Source organism: Protopterus annectens, chromosome 9.part0 (genome assembly GCF_019279795.1).
Source record: "Protopterus annectens isolate FY-2018-M chromosome 9.part0, PAN1.0, whole genome shotgun sequence".
NCBI classification, from domain to species: Eukaryota; Metazoa; Chordata; order Ceratodontiformes; family Protopteridae; genus Protopterus; species Protopterus annectens.
The window spans coordinates 1,798,860,673-1,798,875,989 of record NC_056743.1 but is presented as its reverse complement, the minus strand read 5'-3'; the positions used below and the strand labels follow the sequence as shown (position 1 = coordinate 1,798,875,989).

Sequence of the window (15,317 nt, the reverse complement as noted above, 5' to 3'; positions counted from 1 at the left end):
TCACATATAATAGTGACTGGACAAGTAGCCAATGGAATGGTTTGGTTGCTATAAGTGTACTAATCTCTTCTAGTCAAGTCTAGTAGGAGTTTGATTACCACCTATGTTTATCACACTGGTAGCTAAGTCTATTTAGGTGGAAGAATTATGTTTAAACTAGCTGTTGATTAAAAAAAAAAACATTTTGCCATAAAGGCAATTCCATATCTTCCTTCAGTTTTTGGTCTAAAGGCTGATTAATGGAAGCATATTTTTTAACAAATAACTTTACTCATAGCTACTCTAAATCTAATTTTATAACTGCATTGAATTTCTCATACAAAATAAGTGAATAAGCTAGACATTTTACTAATTTAAATAAGATGATCTGGAAGTAAATCTGACTAATTATTATCTGGGACATGAACTGTCAAATATATGACTGGTACTGGTTGGTTTGCAAGTTTAACAATTCTGCCTGTGTTAGATGATTTCTTGTAAGTAGCAGATACCAGCCATTGGTAATCAAATATACTGAAATAAGCTAATAATCATAATAGGGCAGATTAACTCAGTCATATGTAATGGCATTATTTTAATTGTCCCATCAAATGAAAATAGTAAATTAACTAATCAGCCCATGCTAATAAAAGTGAAATAAATGAAAAGAATTCATAAAAACTTGAATTATATTCGTTTTATCTGTATAATGAGGTATCCCAGTTTATCCCACACATCTCTCACATGTTCCTCCACAAATTAAGGGAACTAAAGTATATCCAACATTCCATTACTTCCAAAGTAATTTATTATTTTTTTTGCTTCCTGCTTATTTCAAGACACGTCTCATATGGTTATGACTAATAGGTAGTCAAACTAGAAAAAAAGTATTTTTGTTTAGAAATGTTGATGTGTGACAGTAAACTGTCCCCCAGCTTTCTTTGCATCATTAGGAATGTTCTGAAAATTAACAGCTGAAGCATCCTTTTTATCAAACAGTTTGATAAATGTAACAAATATTGCCTGAATAATAACAATATTAACTTGTCCATTGTGTTTATTCCATTTTGTTAAACAAGTTGGACACTGCTGGGCAGAGTCCATATACACTAGGGACATAAGAAGTGTATCAGAGTTTTCATTTAAATCCCAGGGCTTCATCAGTAACACTTGACAAACTTTATTGCAGAAAAAGGCTAAGCGCTTTCACCCTGTAGCTCCCAGGGCTTCATCAGATGAAGCCCTGGGAGCTACAGGGTGAAAGCGCTTAGTCTTTTTCTGCAATAAAGTTTGTCAAATGTTAACATTTTGTACAGAGGATTATAAAAGCCATTATTTTGTTCTCTGACCCACATCTGATGAAGTGATTTAAATGAAAACGCTGTTTTTTTTAATGTGTGCGTTCAAGTGTTTGTGCCTATATTAAAGTGGATTTTACAAGAACTCTGACTTATTCCTGGTCTTGTGGTACCTTGGATTGACTTATTCGTTTATATTGGTACCTTTGTGGCTGTTTTTTTTTAATTCACTAAAAAGGCAACAAGCTTTGACAAAATACAAAGATTAGTATACATCAGGCATCAAAAACTGATAGTGCCTACTACACCTACTCACAGGCAATCACAGACCATAGTCTTGTAGCCAGAAGTTCAAGTGTGGCACATCTCGCATAGGCTGTCACTCATTCTCACAGTCGAATATGAGTTCCACCAAAGTGTGGCAGCTGTCTGGAAAGGATGGAGATGCCACACCTTGCCCAAACACATTAAATTTGAGTAAGACAAATGTGGCAGCCATGGGGAGGGAGCGTGAGGGGTTAGCAGTTTAGGTTAGGGTTTTAGATAGTAATCAGGAGGGTAGTTATGTTTAAGAAGTTTTAATGAGAAGGAGGTAGTTTAGGGTTATAGAGGGGTCAATTAATCTAGATTAGGGAAGAAGGAGGGGAGTTTTTGGTTTAGCAAGTGAGCAGGGAATTTAGATTTAGTGAGGGAAGGGAAGTTTAAGGTTTAGGGAGTGATTACAGAGTTTATGTTTAGTCAAGGGGAAGTTTTAGGGTTAGAAAGTAACTCAGGTATTTTAGGTTTAGGGAGCAGGATGGGAGTTTTAGGGTATGGACAGATCAGATAATTTAGTCTTAGAGAGCAACAGGTGAGTTTTACAGTCGTGCAGTAATTAGGCATTTTAGGTTTAGGGAACTGGAAGGACGTTTTAGGATTAGGGACTGAACAGAGAATTTAGGCTTAGGAAGCAAGAGGTGAGTTTTAGGGTTAAGGTTAGTGATGTATGAGAATATTAATATTAGAGTTAGGGATCTGGGTGGATTAAACAGTTTACTAAGGTCAGATGGTAGGAGGACTAGGTAATTCAGAATGATCAGCCTAGTGAGAATTAAGGCAATTGCTGTTTAGAGCAAGTGAGAGCAAGTAAGTGTGCTATGCATTAATAGCATGTGAACACTTGTAGTAGATTGAAACTGTGATCTGCTACAGCTGCCCAAGGCATAGCTGCTTGCATAACTCAGTCTTGCAGGCAGGAACTCATGCAAGTTGCAGTCTGCATGGCTAGAGCTGCCCCAAGTCCAAGCTGCTTGCATAACTCAGTCTTGCAGGAAGGGACTCATGCACGTTGCAGTCTGCATGGCTACAGCTGCTCAAGTCATAACTGTTTGCCTAACTCAGTCTTGCAGACAGGCATTCATGCACGATGCAGTCTGCATGATTTGCCAATAGTGCTTGAACATGAACATGTGTTTAGGCAAGGCTGAGCAGCCATTTGGAGGAAGTGTAGTGCCACACCTTGCCCGGACACATATTCGAGCTTGAGTAAGGTAAGTGCTGCAGCTACAGGGAGGAAGTGGGAGGGGTGAGAAGCACTCAAGTTAGGATTAGGGACCAGATGGAAGCTTTAGCATTAGATTTAAGGGTTTGAGGGGGTAATGCAGTTTACTAAGATTGGGTGATAAAAGGGTTAGGCAATTCAGTGGGATCATGCTACTGGGAGAAAGGACACTTGCTATTTACAGCAAGTGTGTTCATGAGCTAATAGCATGCAAGCACTTGTACTGGACCCACACTGAATAGGAACACATGCACATCAACAAGTAAAACATATCGCAGAGTATGGCATATAACAGTCTATAAATGAATAGTTCTAATCTGTGCCTGATGCTTGCAGTTTGCCTTTATTTGCCTGAATATACCCATAAAGACTTAAAAAATAAAAGGACATGAGCATTCAGAAAATATGTAGCTGAAACACTGGTATGTCAGTCAGGGGTTATTTGTATATATCCCACGGACCTTCACTACAGGAGGTTTATGGTATCACACAGTGAAGACTCTAGCTTGTCTGGGTCCTTCTTGTAATTTTTACTGACTGGTTTGTCTTTGTAACCTTTTTATCCTTTGGTTAGAATGTGTGAGAAGAAGTGTCTTGTATGTATGCCAAGAGACAATATAGTCTGATCAGAACAATAATTCACTAGCTGGTATATGTATGACCTCACACATTTCTAAAAAGTATGGAGTTTAATATTGAAGGCAATAAATGTTTTCAGCCTTGGAGATATCTTCAAAAACTGAGTGGATCATATTATCAATATTATATTCTATAATATATTTTTATATTAGATTATATATGTAAAAATGTTTTACAAGGTTGGGAGGGAGGCCTAATGGTTAAGGTGTTTGCCTTGCAAGCAAAGGTGCAGGGTTTGAGTCTCACAAGGGATAATTGGCTAGGCTTAAAATGGCTCACAAGGGCAGTTAGCTTAGTACAAACCTATAAACTTGTGTTTTTTTGCTTTTCTCCCCAGGCCTCCATTGAAAATAGACCTCAGGCTCAGTCGGACTTTCCTGGTAAACAAAACTATCAATCAATCAATAAATGAAATTTACAGCCAATTAAATCATTACTGGAATAACAGTCAAATTATAATAGACCAAACCACAGAAGCATGGCAATGGATAAAGTATGAAAGGTAAATGAAAGTAAATCAATAAAGAGATGTGACTGCTTGACAGGGGCACAGGAAAATCATTTTCTGGGGAGGCGAAAGCCAGGGAACCTTTTTGGCTAGTTTTATATAGGCCCCAGGGCCAATAACCTAGTATCTTCCTATGAACCTATGAGGTGGGGTTAAAAAGAGTGATACAGACATGCAGATATAGAATGCGTTAGTCTGTGAGAACAGATTAGCGACAGGTAATATGCAGCAGACAGAAATGGCCTCAGAGAACTCCAGCATGCATTTGGAGTGATCTACTTAATGCGTTTTCATGGCAGGCTTAAACTAGGAGAACCAGTTAATGAAATTTTAGAACATTTTAGGTACTAAATAAGTCACTGTTTCCATATTTGCTTGATGCTATAGCGATAGTTAGTTTGTGAAATGATAATAATCTAAGCAGCCTTGGAGGAACATGCTAGAAGATCAAATTAAGTTCAGGACACAGTGAGCTGTGTATCATTTTGTGACCAAATAACAGACACATAGCTAGCTTGTCTGGTTCCCTGGATCTATCCCCACACTGCCCACCCCCAACTTCATATTCATTTATGAAGCCCCAATATCCTCACAGCTTAATAAATGTCAGTACTGTAGTTCCAACCCACTGCAACCTGTAGATCATGCCTCTTAATAACCTTCATCTGGGGCAGACGCCCGCTTTTGCACTGCCCTAGTTAAGGTTCTGGATGACAGTGTGATAGAAGAAATCTAACTATTTAATCATTGTAATGAAAAACAGCAATGGGTGTTTGCCCTAAAATCATTAGCAAAGTGTGCTTATAGTCATTCTAATTTTTGAGTGCACCTGAGGTTGCGATGGCTATAGCCACGTGTAGTAATTTATGAAGAAAGACTGCCTCTGCAGTTTTCAGCATAGAGCTGCACACATTTTTATGTGATAACAGGTCCCTGTTTTTCAGATGTTTAATGGTCTAGTCATCATGCATTTGGAATAACAAATTTTGGGATAAGTATTCCTCAAGGTATTTCTAAAAGGTGATGAAGTGTGCATAGAATATAGAGCCTATGTACATTTACATGCAGGGTTGGCTGCCAGATAGTCGTAGCTTCTGAAGTATAGTATAGTTTTTTATTTTCAATTAGCAGGAATTGACTTTTGCTGCGCCATTTACTGAGGTCTGCTAACCCCTTATATAGGGCTCTTAACACTCCACTTCTTTAACGTGGTGAATGAGGGCTTCCAATCAGAATTTTGAGACTCTTAAACACAAGAAACATAACCTGTTTACATAACGGCAAAGTATGATACTCACTGTTACATCTAAAAAAGCATTTTGTTTTGCCAGGGGCAATCACCCCTGCACTCCTCAATGTAGGGAGCTGCACCCCCTGTTACTAATTTACTAACTTTGAGATTATTATACCACATAAAAAGTAATATTCCAAGATGACAATTTGACTTGGTATATATTTCCTTGTACTCATACTTGTGGCCCTCAAACATATTTCTGGAACCTGAAAATAAGAGCAGCCATCACACTGATAAGCACCACGCTAATTAAAGTTCTTTGTATGACTGTAATCCACTGAGAATAGTGAAGGCCTAAATAAGATCATTACAAAACACCTGCATGTACTTGCTAGACATATTAGCAGTATTTTTAATGTCATCCTCTCAGTACCCTTGGACTTATAACTGGACATTCAATGCAATGACTGAGGTAGCAGGAACACTTTCCATCAGATATGAAAAGAAGGTGTGTCTGGTGGTCTAGGTCTAAAGCTTTTTGACTGTCAAAGGCCAGGGCTCTGACACAGCACTCATCATCTTTTTTTCTAAGAATATTGCCTATAGGTTTGGCCATGGTGAGATTTCATGCAAAGACTCTTTGTGCAGTATGGTAGCGCTGTAATAAGATCTGTTCCTCACCACTCCAGGGTCCAAATCCTGACATATGATTATAGCCTGTGTACAGTGTGAGTTCCTATGTTCTCTCTGTATTTGTTTGAGGTTTCTTTGGGTACTGGAACTTCATCCCTAAAACACACTTAACTAAGATATCCGTACTTACATATTCTATTGTATCTAACCCTTGTGACCTAGGTCATGACTGTAGCCTACCGATGTGGTTAACAAATGGTAAACAAAGTATATTGTACTGAAGGACATGACAGATGATTTCACTACACTACTTGGCTAAGAGATTTAATATGTGAATGGACATGCAGTTCTAAATCTTGGGTGCTTATTCACCTTTGTGGTCATTGTAGTTTTCCATGGCTACTATGAAGCTGGTATTGGACAGTCCATAATATTTTAGTTAATCACAAGAGCACATGAAAGACCAGGAATGATAAAATAAGTTTCACTAAGGCTGCAGTAAGCGTAACCACAGATGTAGGCCTGTAACCCTATGTACTGTTTAGACAGTGCAGTACCATGGCAACAGTGACAGGACGTGGCTCTGAAAGAAAAGTGTTTATGCTTTTAATGGGAGATTTGATATGAGGAGGTAAGATCTGCTTAGTCACATTGATAACTCTTTCAGGGTAATAGTTTAAAATGAATGCTCACTGTCATAAGTAATCTTTGTCCTTAACATGGAGAAAGTGAAATATTTATTCTGAATAGAAATTCACTTGTACCCATTGAAAAGGAACAAGCAGTGGTGAAGGTTCCATTGCTATAGTACAGGATACATTTTTTTCTCACTGTAGATTTGTTTGCAGTATTTGTTATATGATTGCTTGTTGCTGTCACAGTGTTTTTACACCATCAGACTCTATCCCAGTCAAGCATGTTTTTTTTTTCAACAATCAATATTATCAGAGGAGGAATTTAGTTCTGGCACTCATCTTTCTTTATCCATACAGATAATGCATAGATACATGAAGAACAATGTAGTAGTGTCAGAAGTGGGAAAGTTTTCTAGGATAGATCAAATGATTAAATCCATGTCTGGCATTTTTGATTTCACTCATAATTTCTTAATACTCCTGTCTTTAATGGTAATTATTGGAACATAATGGACCCACTTTTTCCAAAAATGTGTTTGTGCAACTGATAGTGAGGTATATCAGGTAAGATACAAACAAAACAAAACTCCAAATTACGGACACTCTGAGCGTCAAAACTGTAGAATTTATTCAAGACCACAAAGCTTTCAGGAACTGCCCTTCTTGAATGTGTATACAGCATTAAAATCTGAACCCATATTTAAATACTAAAGTCATGTGACACAGCCAATAAAAAATTAATAAAATAATCATTCAATTTTTTTAAAAATAGTTATGTTTTGTTTTGTTTAATATTTTTGGTTCTCCAGAATGGTTTACTGTAGTACTGGTCTGTTTGCTGTTTTAGTTTTTTTATATATCAGGTAAGATGCCAGTGTGAGTAAACTTCAGTCAGTGCTTGCTAAGAATCCAGACTGAGATATCAGCAATTGCCAAGTTCCTGTAAATATATGTAGATCTCTGCGTAGGCTGGTTGTAACCTGGAATTAGACTATGATTTGTGCCCTCATTGCAGGCTGGAACGGCACAGTGTGTATCAAGATCACTTAGAGTCTTACTGGTAAGATTGTTTTCTAAATAGAGAAGACCAATAGATGTGGCTGAAATCTTTTAATAAAATCATGTAAACACAAACATCTTTCAGCATTTTGCCTCTACTTATAGTTGTAGTAATATATATTATTTTGTGGCCATTGTTTACTGGTGATTGCAGGTCATCCAGCCTTCAGCACTTTGCAATTAAACAATGTGTACATAATAAACATTAATAGTGAAATACAGTTATAATACAAACTGTTAGAACATAATACCAATGACCCCACATTCATAAAGCTGAAACTATGGGTAAGCCCCAAATTCCAGTTCACATAGCTATATCTTAATGGGCCATTTAAAATTACTGAGTGTCAGGGAGTCCTTAGCCAGACACGAGGAAGTTCCCAAATGTATAGCCCAGGATAAGCAAAAGACTGATTGCTTGAAGTTTCAAGCTTCACCTTTTAAGTCACTCCAGGCTAGATGAGCGGAGTGCCTTGCACAGACAAAATGAGACTAGCAGTTCTTAGGGCTATAAAGACCAATGCTAGAACATCACAGATGACCCAATGCTATACAGGTAACTGCTGCATACTGCAGAGAACTGGTTTAATGTGTTGCTATCTAGTTTCTCCCATCAATTGCCAGGCAGTGGAGTTTTGCACCAACTGCAAGTGGTCAGGTCCTGAGTCAGCTGTAGATATGTGGCACTACAGAAGTCAAACAAGACAAAACCGGGGCATATACCATCACTTGGAGCTCAACAGTTAGTATAAAGTATTTGATAAGGATGACATGCAGGTGTTATGACACCTGACACGGTCATCAGTGTCAACGTCTCATCAGCAACCACACCTACATTATGTACTTTCAACAAAAATTTAGTTTTTCTCTAGTATTGCTGACGCTGAGGAACCAAACAGCTAGACACAAGTCCTACAAAGTGGCATGTATAGCCTTAGAAACCATCTTGATGGTACTGAGCTTCAGAGGGTGACAGATCATCCAGTCATGGATATATTCCAAATGGGGTGGAAATCTGTTTAGTTCAGATGCAGACTTCTACTGGAAGCAGAGGTTGAGATATATACTGTGAGCATAGCAATGGTGCTGCAAGCATGTCTGTGAATAATGTTGCTCAGAAGAAACATGTACACAAAATGGAGCACTGCAGTACACCACAGGTAAGAAAGTAGAAAGAATATTATTTCTGAAATTATTTTCTTGTGAAAGATCAATGGATGCAGTAAAATGTAACTTAAATCTAGAAGCAAAGATATGAGATTGGAATCTGCATTTTTGGGAGTAGAATGAAATGGATTCTCAACAGGCTCAAGTGTTCTATACACCCTGTTTTTTTTTAGCTGAATAATGGATTGTCTGTAATACAAGATCATATTTTCTCCAATATAGTTCATAGAACTCAAAAACAAAAATAAACAACATTTAATTGCTCTGGGAAATTAAGAATAATCCAGGATTCCTGAGGATAACACCTATCCCCCTTCTCCCAATTCTAGTCTAACTTTACAGTTCCCCAGGATAGATCCCAAGGAATTATAAATGCATGTAGCCTGTGCAACAAAAGTGAGAAATTTCAAGCATGGTTGTAGACACTCAACCAACATGATCTTGCAACTTCTAAAACTTGCATAAAACCAAGTATTCTATATAAAGAACTTAACTTCCTGAAATGTTGACATTTTCCAAAATTACAAAATGTCCAAAAGAGCTGGAAGAGAGTGCTTAACTAATTAATTAACTAATTAATTAACGTTAAATTTAAAATGTTAAAATCAGCATTACTTATTGTGGAAACAAACTGCAGTTCATACAAATGTGCATGCTGCAGGAGTGATTATTGACAAAAAACTGACAGTGAAGGGCAGGATTTTTGCAGCTGCTAAATCTTGTTTCTAACTGAAAGTCAACATACTCATCAGTCACCTTATACCACCATGTGATCTCTCTCTTTAGGAGATCATGTTCTTGCTTCCACTAGAATGGACTACTATAATGCCTTGTACCTGTGCCATCAGACTGAGAAATGGACTGAACGCAACTGTACAAAATTGTGTTGCCTGATGATTTACTGTGGTCTCTATGTACCATCACATTACTTCAGTCCTGTGACTTGCAGTGTCTTTCTATCAGGTAACACTTTATATGTAAAGTTATGGCCCTGATTTATCTTTCCCTGCATGGTTTGGATCTCCACTATCTACAGGACCTTCTGAGTCAGTATCTGCCATCCTGGTCCCTGGGTTCCACATTTCATATCTTGCTAGTGATTCTTCTAGTATGGCTTATATCCTCTGTGACATGTTCATTTGATTATCTGGGATCATACCTTTAGAATCTACTACTTGGCTGGTTAAGAACTTTCTCAGCATTGATAAGACTTATTTATATATTTTATTTTACATTTGTTTACCGGGAGAGTCTGACTGGGCATAAAGCCCTTTTTTCAGTGGAGGCCCGGGGAGAAAAGCTCCATTGTTAGTAAACTAATTTTGTTAGTAGAAAGAAAGTTGTATAATACAATAAAAAAAAATAGTAACAGACATTCATAATGGCAAAAAGACTAGAACAGAATAAATTGGTCAAGTGGGAGACAAGACCAATAATCTTGTATAACAATGCTTCTAGAAGACAGTTCTTACAGTAGTAGCAGGTAGTGACATTGTATACAATAAGACTGCAATTACGATACTTAGTCTTATATACAGGTAGCATAGCAAACTGAAGATTTAAAATCTGGTAGATATTAACAGTGAGAAAGAAAAAAAACAACATAAGGTAGTCATATGACTTAAATTCAATGCTCATTACATATGCAATTAAAATTTTAAAATCAGCTAGTTCCATGGTTTGGGCTACCCATGCCCAGTACATGTACAAGTCCAGGAATTGGTGAGGTGGGCTATAATGTGATGCTTGAAGTTTTTAAAGCTAGTTATAGTTCTAATTTCAAGTGGTAAGGCATTCCACAGTTTAGCAATGTAGTAGGAGTACAGAGAGTCACCTGCGCTATTTTTACTCCTGGTTACTTCAATTAGAGCTTTATTAGTGGATCTTAGTGGATGGGTACTTATATGGGGATTGAGGAGGCCTTGTAGAGCTGGTGTTTTATCAGGTTTATAGTACATTTGGTGGGCAGTAGAGAGCTGCATGAGAGTGAGTTGGTGGGGTAGTTCTAACCAAGACAGTTGTCTTAGGGCTTTACAATGATGGGTTCTAGAAGGACAACTAGTGACAAATTTAACTACCTTATTATACCAGGCATCTAGCTTGCTTAGGTCTGATTTGGAGAGGTTGGTAAGGATGGTGAGGCGTATAGTAAAGTTGACAGAAGAGTTCTAGCTGTGGTTATTCTGGAGTTTGTGGTTAGGTAGTCTTTGCATCTGTATAAGGTACCTATTTTCTTGTGTACATTTTTTGCAGTCTGGGCAATGTGTAAGTCGAACTTCAGATTTTGCTCAATATCAACACCGAGAAGTTGGATGGATGGTACTGGTTCAATCAAAGTCTTATTACTGGATGTGATGTTGAAGTGGATTGGGTTTTGAATTTAGTGGAGTGGAAGAGCATGAGTATAGTTTTATTTGGGTTCAAGATTAATTGGGCATCTGCCAACCATGATTCAATACCATTGAAGGATGTTTGGGTTAAGTTTTGTAGTTCAGGTAAAGTTGGGGCAGAACATATGACAGTGGAGTCATCTGCATACTGTATAATGGTGGCTAGAGTTGTAGCATTATGGAGATTATTTGTAAACAGGTTAAAAAGGAGGGGGCCGAGAATAGCCCCTTGAAGCACTCCCATAGTCACTAATAGTAAGGGAGAAAGTGCTTTGTTCCATCGTACCACTTGTAGCTGATCTATGAGGTAGTTCTGAAACCAGGCTAGAGTGGAGTAGCTTAAGTTAAGTTTGGACAAGGCAGTCAGCAGTTTGTTATGAGACACTATATTGAAGGCTTTTGATAAGTCTAAAAAGATTTCTGATACTAGCTCACCTTTATTTCTAAGTTGACTGATGGTGTTAGTGAAGCTAATTAGGGCTGTGGTAGTACTATGGTAGGGGCGAAAGCCATACTGAGTATTTGTAAGTCATTTATTGTCTAGGAGATGGTTGAGTATTTGGGTATGAACACATCTTTCAAGGATTTTTGATAGAGGGGATAGGATTGCTATGGGCCGATAGTTAGAGAAGTCGGTGGAGGGTCCTCATTTGTGTAGGGGTATGATGTGACCAATTTTCCAGAGAGTGGGAATGCATTGCTCGGATATGGAATGGTTAATTAGTAGGGAAACTGGATAGGAGGTGGCTTTAGCTGCTATTTTTAAGTATGTTGAGGGTAGGTTGTCAGCTGTCAGGGTTGTGGGTTTTAGCTTGATCAAGTATTTGTGTATGTTGCGTGTTGGGACTGGTTTTAAGGAGAATGTGTTATTATTATCTAGTAGAGAGGTTAGATTGATGGGCGGTGATGGGAAGTTTTGGTTAGTAAGGATTCTGATGGAGTCAATGAAGTATTTATTAAACTGGGTAGCAATACATTCTAGGGAATTACTTGCTGTTGGTTGAGGGGTCGTAGTTTGACCTGGTTGTAGTATTTTATTTAAAAGTGTTTCAGAATTTTTGAGGATTACTTTGGTATTTAGCTTGTAAGCTAGTATAGCAATTCTTCTTATTAAGTCTTATTTGGGTTTTGGCTTTGTTTCTTAGCTGGAGATACTTCTGGTGAGTAACTATTGACTTTTTGTGGTTCCATTTGTGCCGCGCTTTATCCCTTTCTTTTAGGAGTGATTTTGTCTGTTTAGTGAGCCAAGGAGAGTAATTAGATTTTGCTCGTATTGCCCTGATATGGGCCATGTTATTTAAGATATTTAAAAATGTGGTGTTAAAGCAGTCGACTGCACTGTCCAGCGATAAAGTTTTGAGGAGTTTCCAGCTGCAGAGCTTAAGGGATGTTATGAAATCTTGAGGCCTGAAATTTTTGGTGTTGTGAATTTGGTAAGTAGATTTTTTTTTTGTAGGATTTGCCTGATGATGTATAATGTATGTTGGGAGGTGGTCACTGAGTGAATCGGGGAGGGTACCAGAACTATAGGAAAGTGTGGATATGTGTTTATTTGAACTGGCATATGAATGGCTTGCTTTTAGCAGTAGTTTTATTCTTTAGAATTACAAATAGCTTTAACAACTTTATTATGTTTTTACCCACAATGCATTGTCATTTATGTTTTTATTTACTTATTTATCTCATTACCAAATATGTGGTGTGGAACATCACAACTCTAGCAGCTTACACAAATCTTGCATTCCAGAGTATTTTCAGAATATTTAACTTAAAAAGTATAAGCTAAACAATGTAAATATTTTGTGAAAAATAAAATCTGTTAAGACTGTACAAATTGCATTTTTATCGGTAAGAAGTATTCTTTACCATCATAACATGCAGTGCATTCATAATAGGTTCATAGGTGGGTACTAGACTATCTGCCTGAAGGTATTTATAAGCCTATCCAGAATGTGTTGGCTTTTGCTGCCCCCTTAGATTAGTTCCCTGTGCCTCTGTCCAGCAGAGCCATTGAAGTGATCCCTGCGGTAAACTTTCTGTTTCCCATCCACTCGTCAGAAGAGGGTTAGCGAGGAGTTCTGTCTAATGTAGACTGGAATCTTGTTCCAGAGCATGGGAAGTCTCTGGGACAGGAATCTATCCCTCCAGCACATCCTATTTATTGTTGTGGTGAGGTTTAGATCCCTGGAGCATGTGGCTCGAGGGGATATGGTTTTCTTTAGGTGGAGCATGTCCATCAATTCTGGGTTGGACATGGCCTTGTATGTCAGGCAGAGATTACCTCTGAGTAGGCAGCATGCAACCAAGTATAGCTGGAGTTTCTTCAGTCGAGCTACATAGGCCATCTGCTTGAGGCCAGAGATCCTCTTGGTGAGGTACTTCTGTGGTCTTTCCAGTTGTTGCAGGTGTCTTGTAAGGTACATCCCAAATGGGGCACTGTACTCTATGATGGGTCTGATGAGTGATGCATAGATGGGCCCAATGACCTCTTTCGATCTGGATGCAAACCCTTTTGTGATTAGGTGGGTCACATAGAAGGATTTTCTAACCACTTTGGCAGTGTGATTATCAAAGGAAAGGTTACTATCTACTTGGGTCCCGAGATCCCTTATTATGTCTTCTGTATTTAGGGGGCTACCACCTATGTGGTAGTTTGTGGGTACTTTGTTATTTTCCAAAGGGGATGACTATGCACTTTTTGGCATTTAGCTTGAGGTCATGGTTTTGACACCAGGTATCTGTCTCAGTGAGACCCTTTTGGAGGAAGTCTGTGTCAGTCGGAGAGTCAATTATAGCCCCTAGTTTGCAGTCTTCTGCGAACTTGGTCAGCCTCTGCTTGCCTGTACCTCTGAGAAGTATATGCCAAACAGGAAGGGGTCCTAGGACTGAGCCCTGGGGAATTCCACTTGTAACCAGTTTAGAGTCTGATCTAGCTCCCACAACTCTTACCATGTGGGTTCTGTCCATGAGCCAGCTGGCAACCCATCTTGTGATGTAGGGGTTTATGTTCAGGCTGGTGAGCTTGTCTATAATACCTGAGTGGGGAATGGTGTCGAAGGCCTTTGCGAGGTCTAGGTAGGCTGTGTGGACCACCTTTCCCTCATCTATAGCCTTGGTAACTGTCTCAAAGAAGTCCACCAGGTTTAGGAGGCATGATCTGCCCTTAACAAAGCCGAACTGGGTAGGGTCCAGTGTTTGGAGGTTCCCAATGTCTCTGTTAATGAGATCCATGATGATGCGCTCCATAGCTTTGCAGACCAAGCTAGTCAGGCTTATAGGGCAATAGTTCACAGGGTCCATTGTGGCTCCGTTTTGTGGAGTGGAATAACCGTTGCTGTTTGCCACTCTGTGGGTACATAGCCTGTGGAGAGGCTGAGTTTAAACAGTGTGTTTAGGTGAGGGGTTGGTTCATCTTTGAGCTTGTGTAGGATGCAGCCTGGGACACCGTCTGGTCCTATTGATGCTGTGTTTTTGGCTTTCGAGAGGGCTGTTTTAACCTGAGTGTCTGTGATTTCAGGGGCCGTACATTTTTCTGGTATAGTTATGGGGTGAGAGGGGGGTGAAGTTTGCACTGAATCTGTCTGCCAGGATGTTGGCCATATCGGTTGGTTCAGTGTATTTTGTGCCATTCTTCACTAACTCTGAGCAGATCTGAGAATTGCCACTTAGATTCTTGACATAGCTAAAGAATGCCTTGTGGTTATCTTTGGAGTGCATGGCAATTTTTCTTTCGAAGCTTGTCATGGATGATTTTTATGAGGGAACGTAGCTTCTTGCTGATACTGATCGGGGATGTCTTCCCTTCTTGTGATTTTACTCTTTTCTGTACTAGTTTCCTCCTTCTATTGCATAGCTTGTTTATGACAGGGGTCCACCAGACTGGTTTTGTTTGGGATAGCACAATCCATGCATTCTTGTAGGTGCCCGTAGAGTGCATTAGTAAAGGATTTTACAGCTTGGACAGCATTTTCCTTTAGCATGGGGGCTTTGAAACATCTACCTCGGTCTTAAGTAACGTGAAGTTTGCTTTTGAAAAGTTTTTCACGGTGGTTTCTTTAACCAGGGCTGGTGGCAGAATGTGGATATCCAGAGTGATTAGTTTATGGTCCGATCTAACCAGTGAGAGGTTGACCTCCAGTGTGGAACACCGGTCGCCCATGTTGGTGATCATCAGGTCCAATATGTTGTAACCTCTGGTGGGGGTGTTGACCAGTTGATCCAGGGAGTTTGAGTTT

The 15,317-nt window shown here is 39.0% G+C and overlaps 1 protein-coding gene across 1 annotated transcript in view; it reads left to right on the top strand.

Annotated features, from left to right (window-relative positions):
* Nucleotides 1-15,317, top strand: part of LYL1 (LYL1 basic helix-loop-helix family member) — a 366,014-nt gene that overhangs the window by 35,160 nt on the left and 315,537 nt on the right. The window lies entirely within an intron of this gene.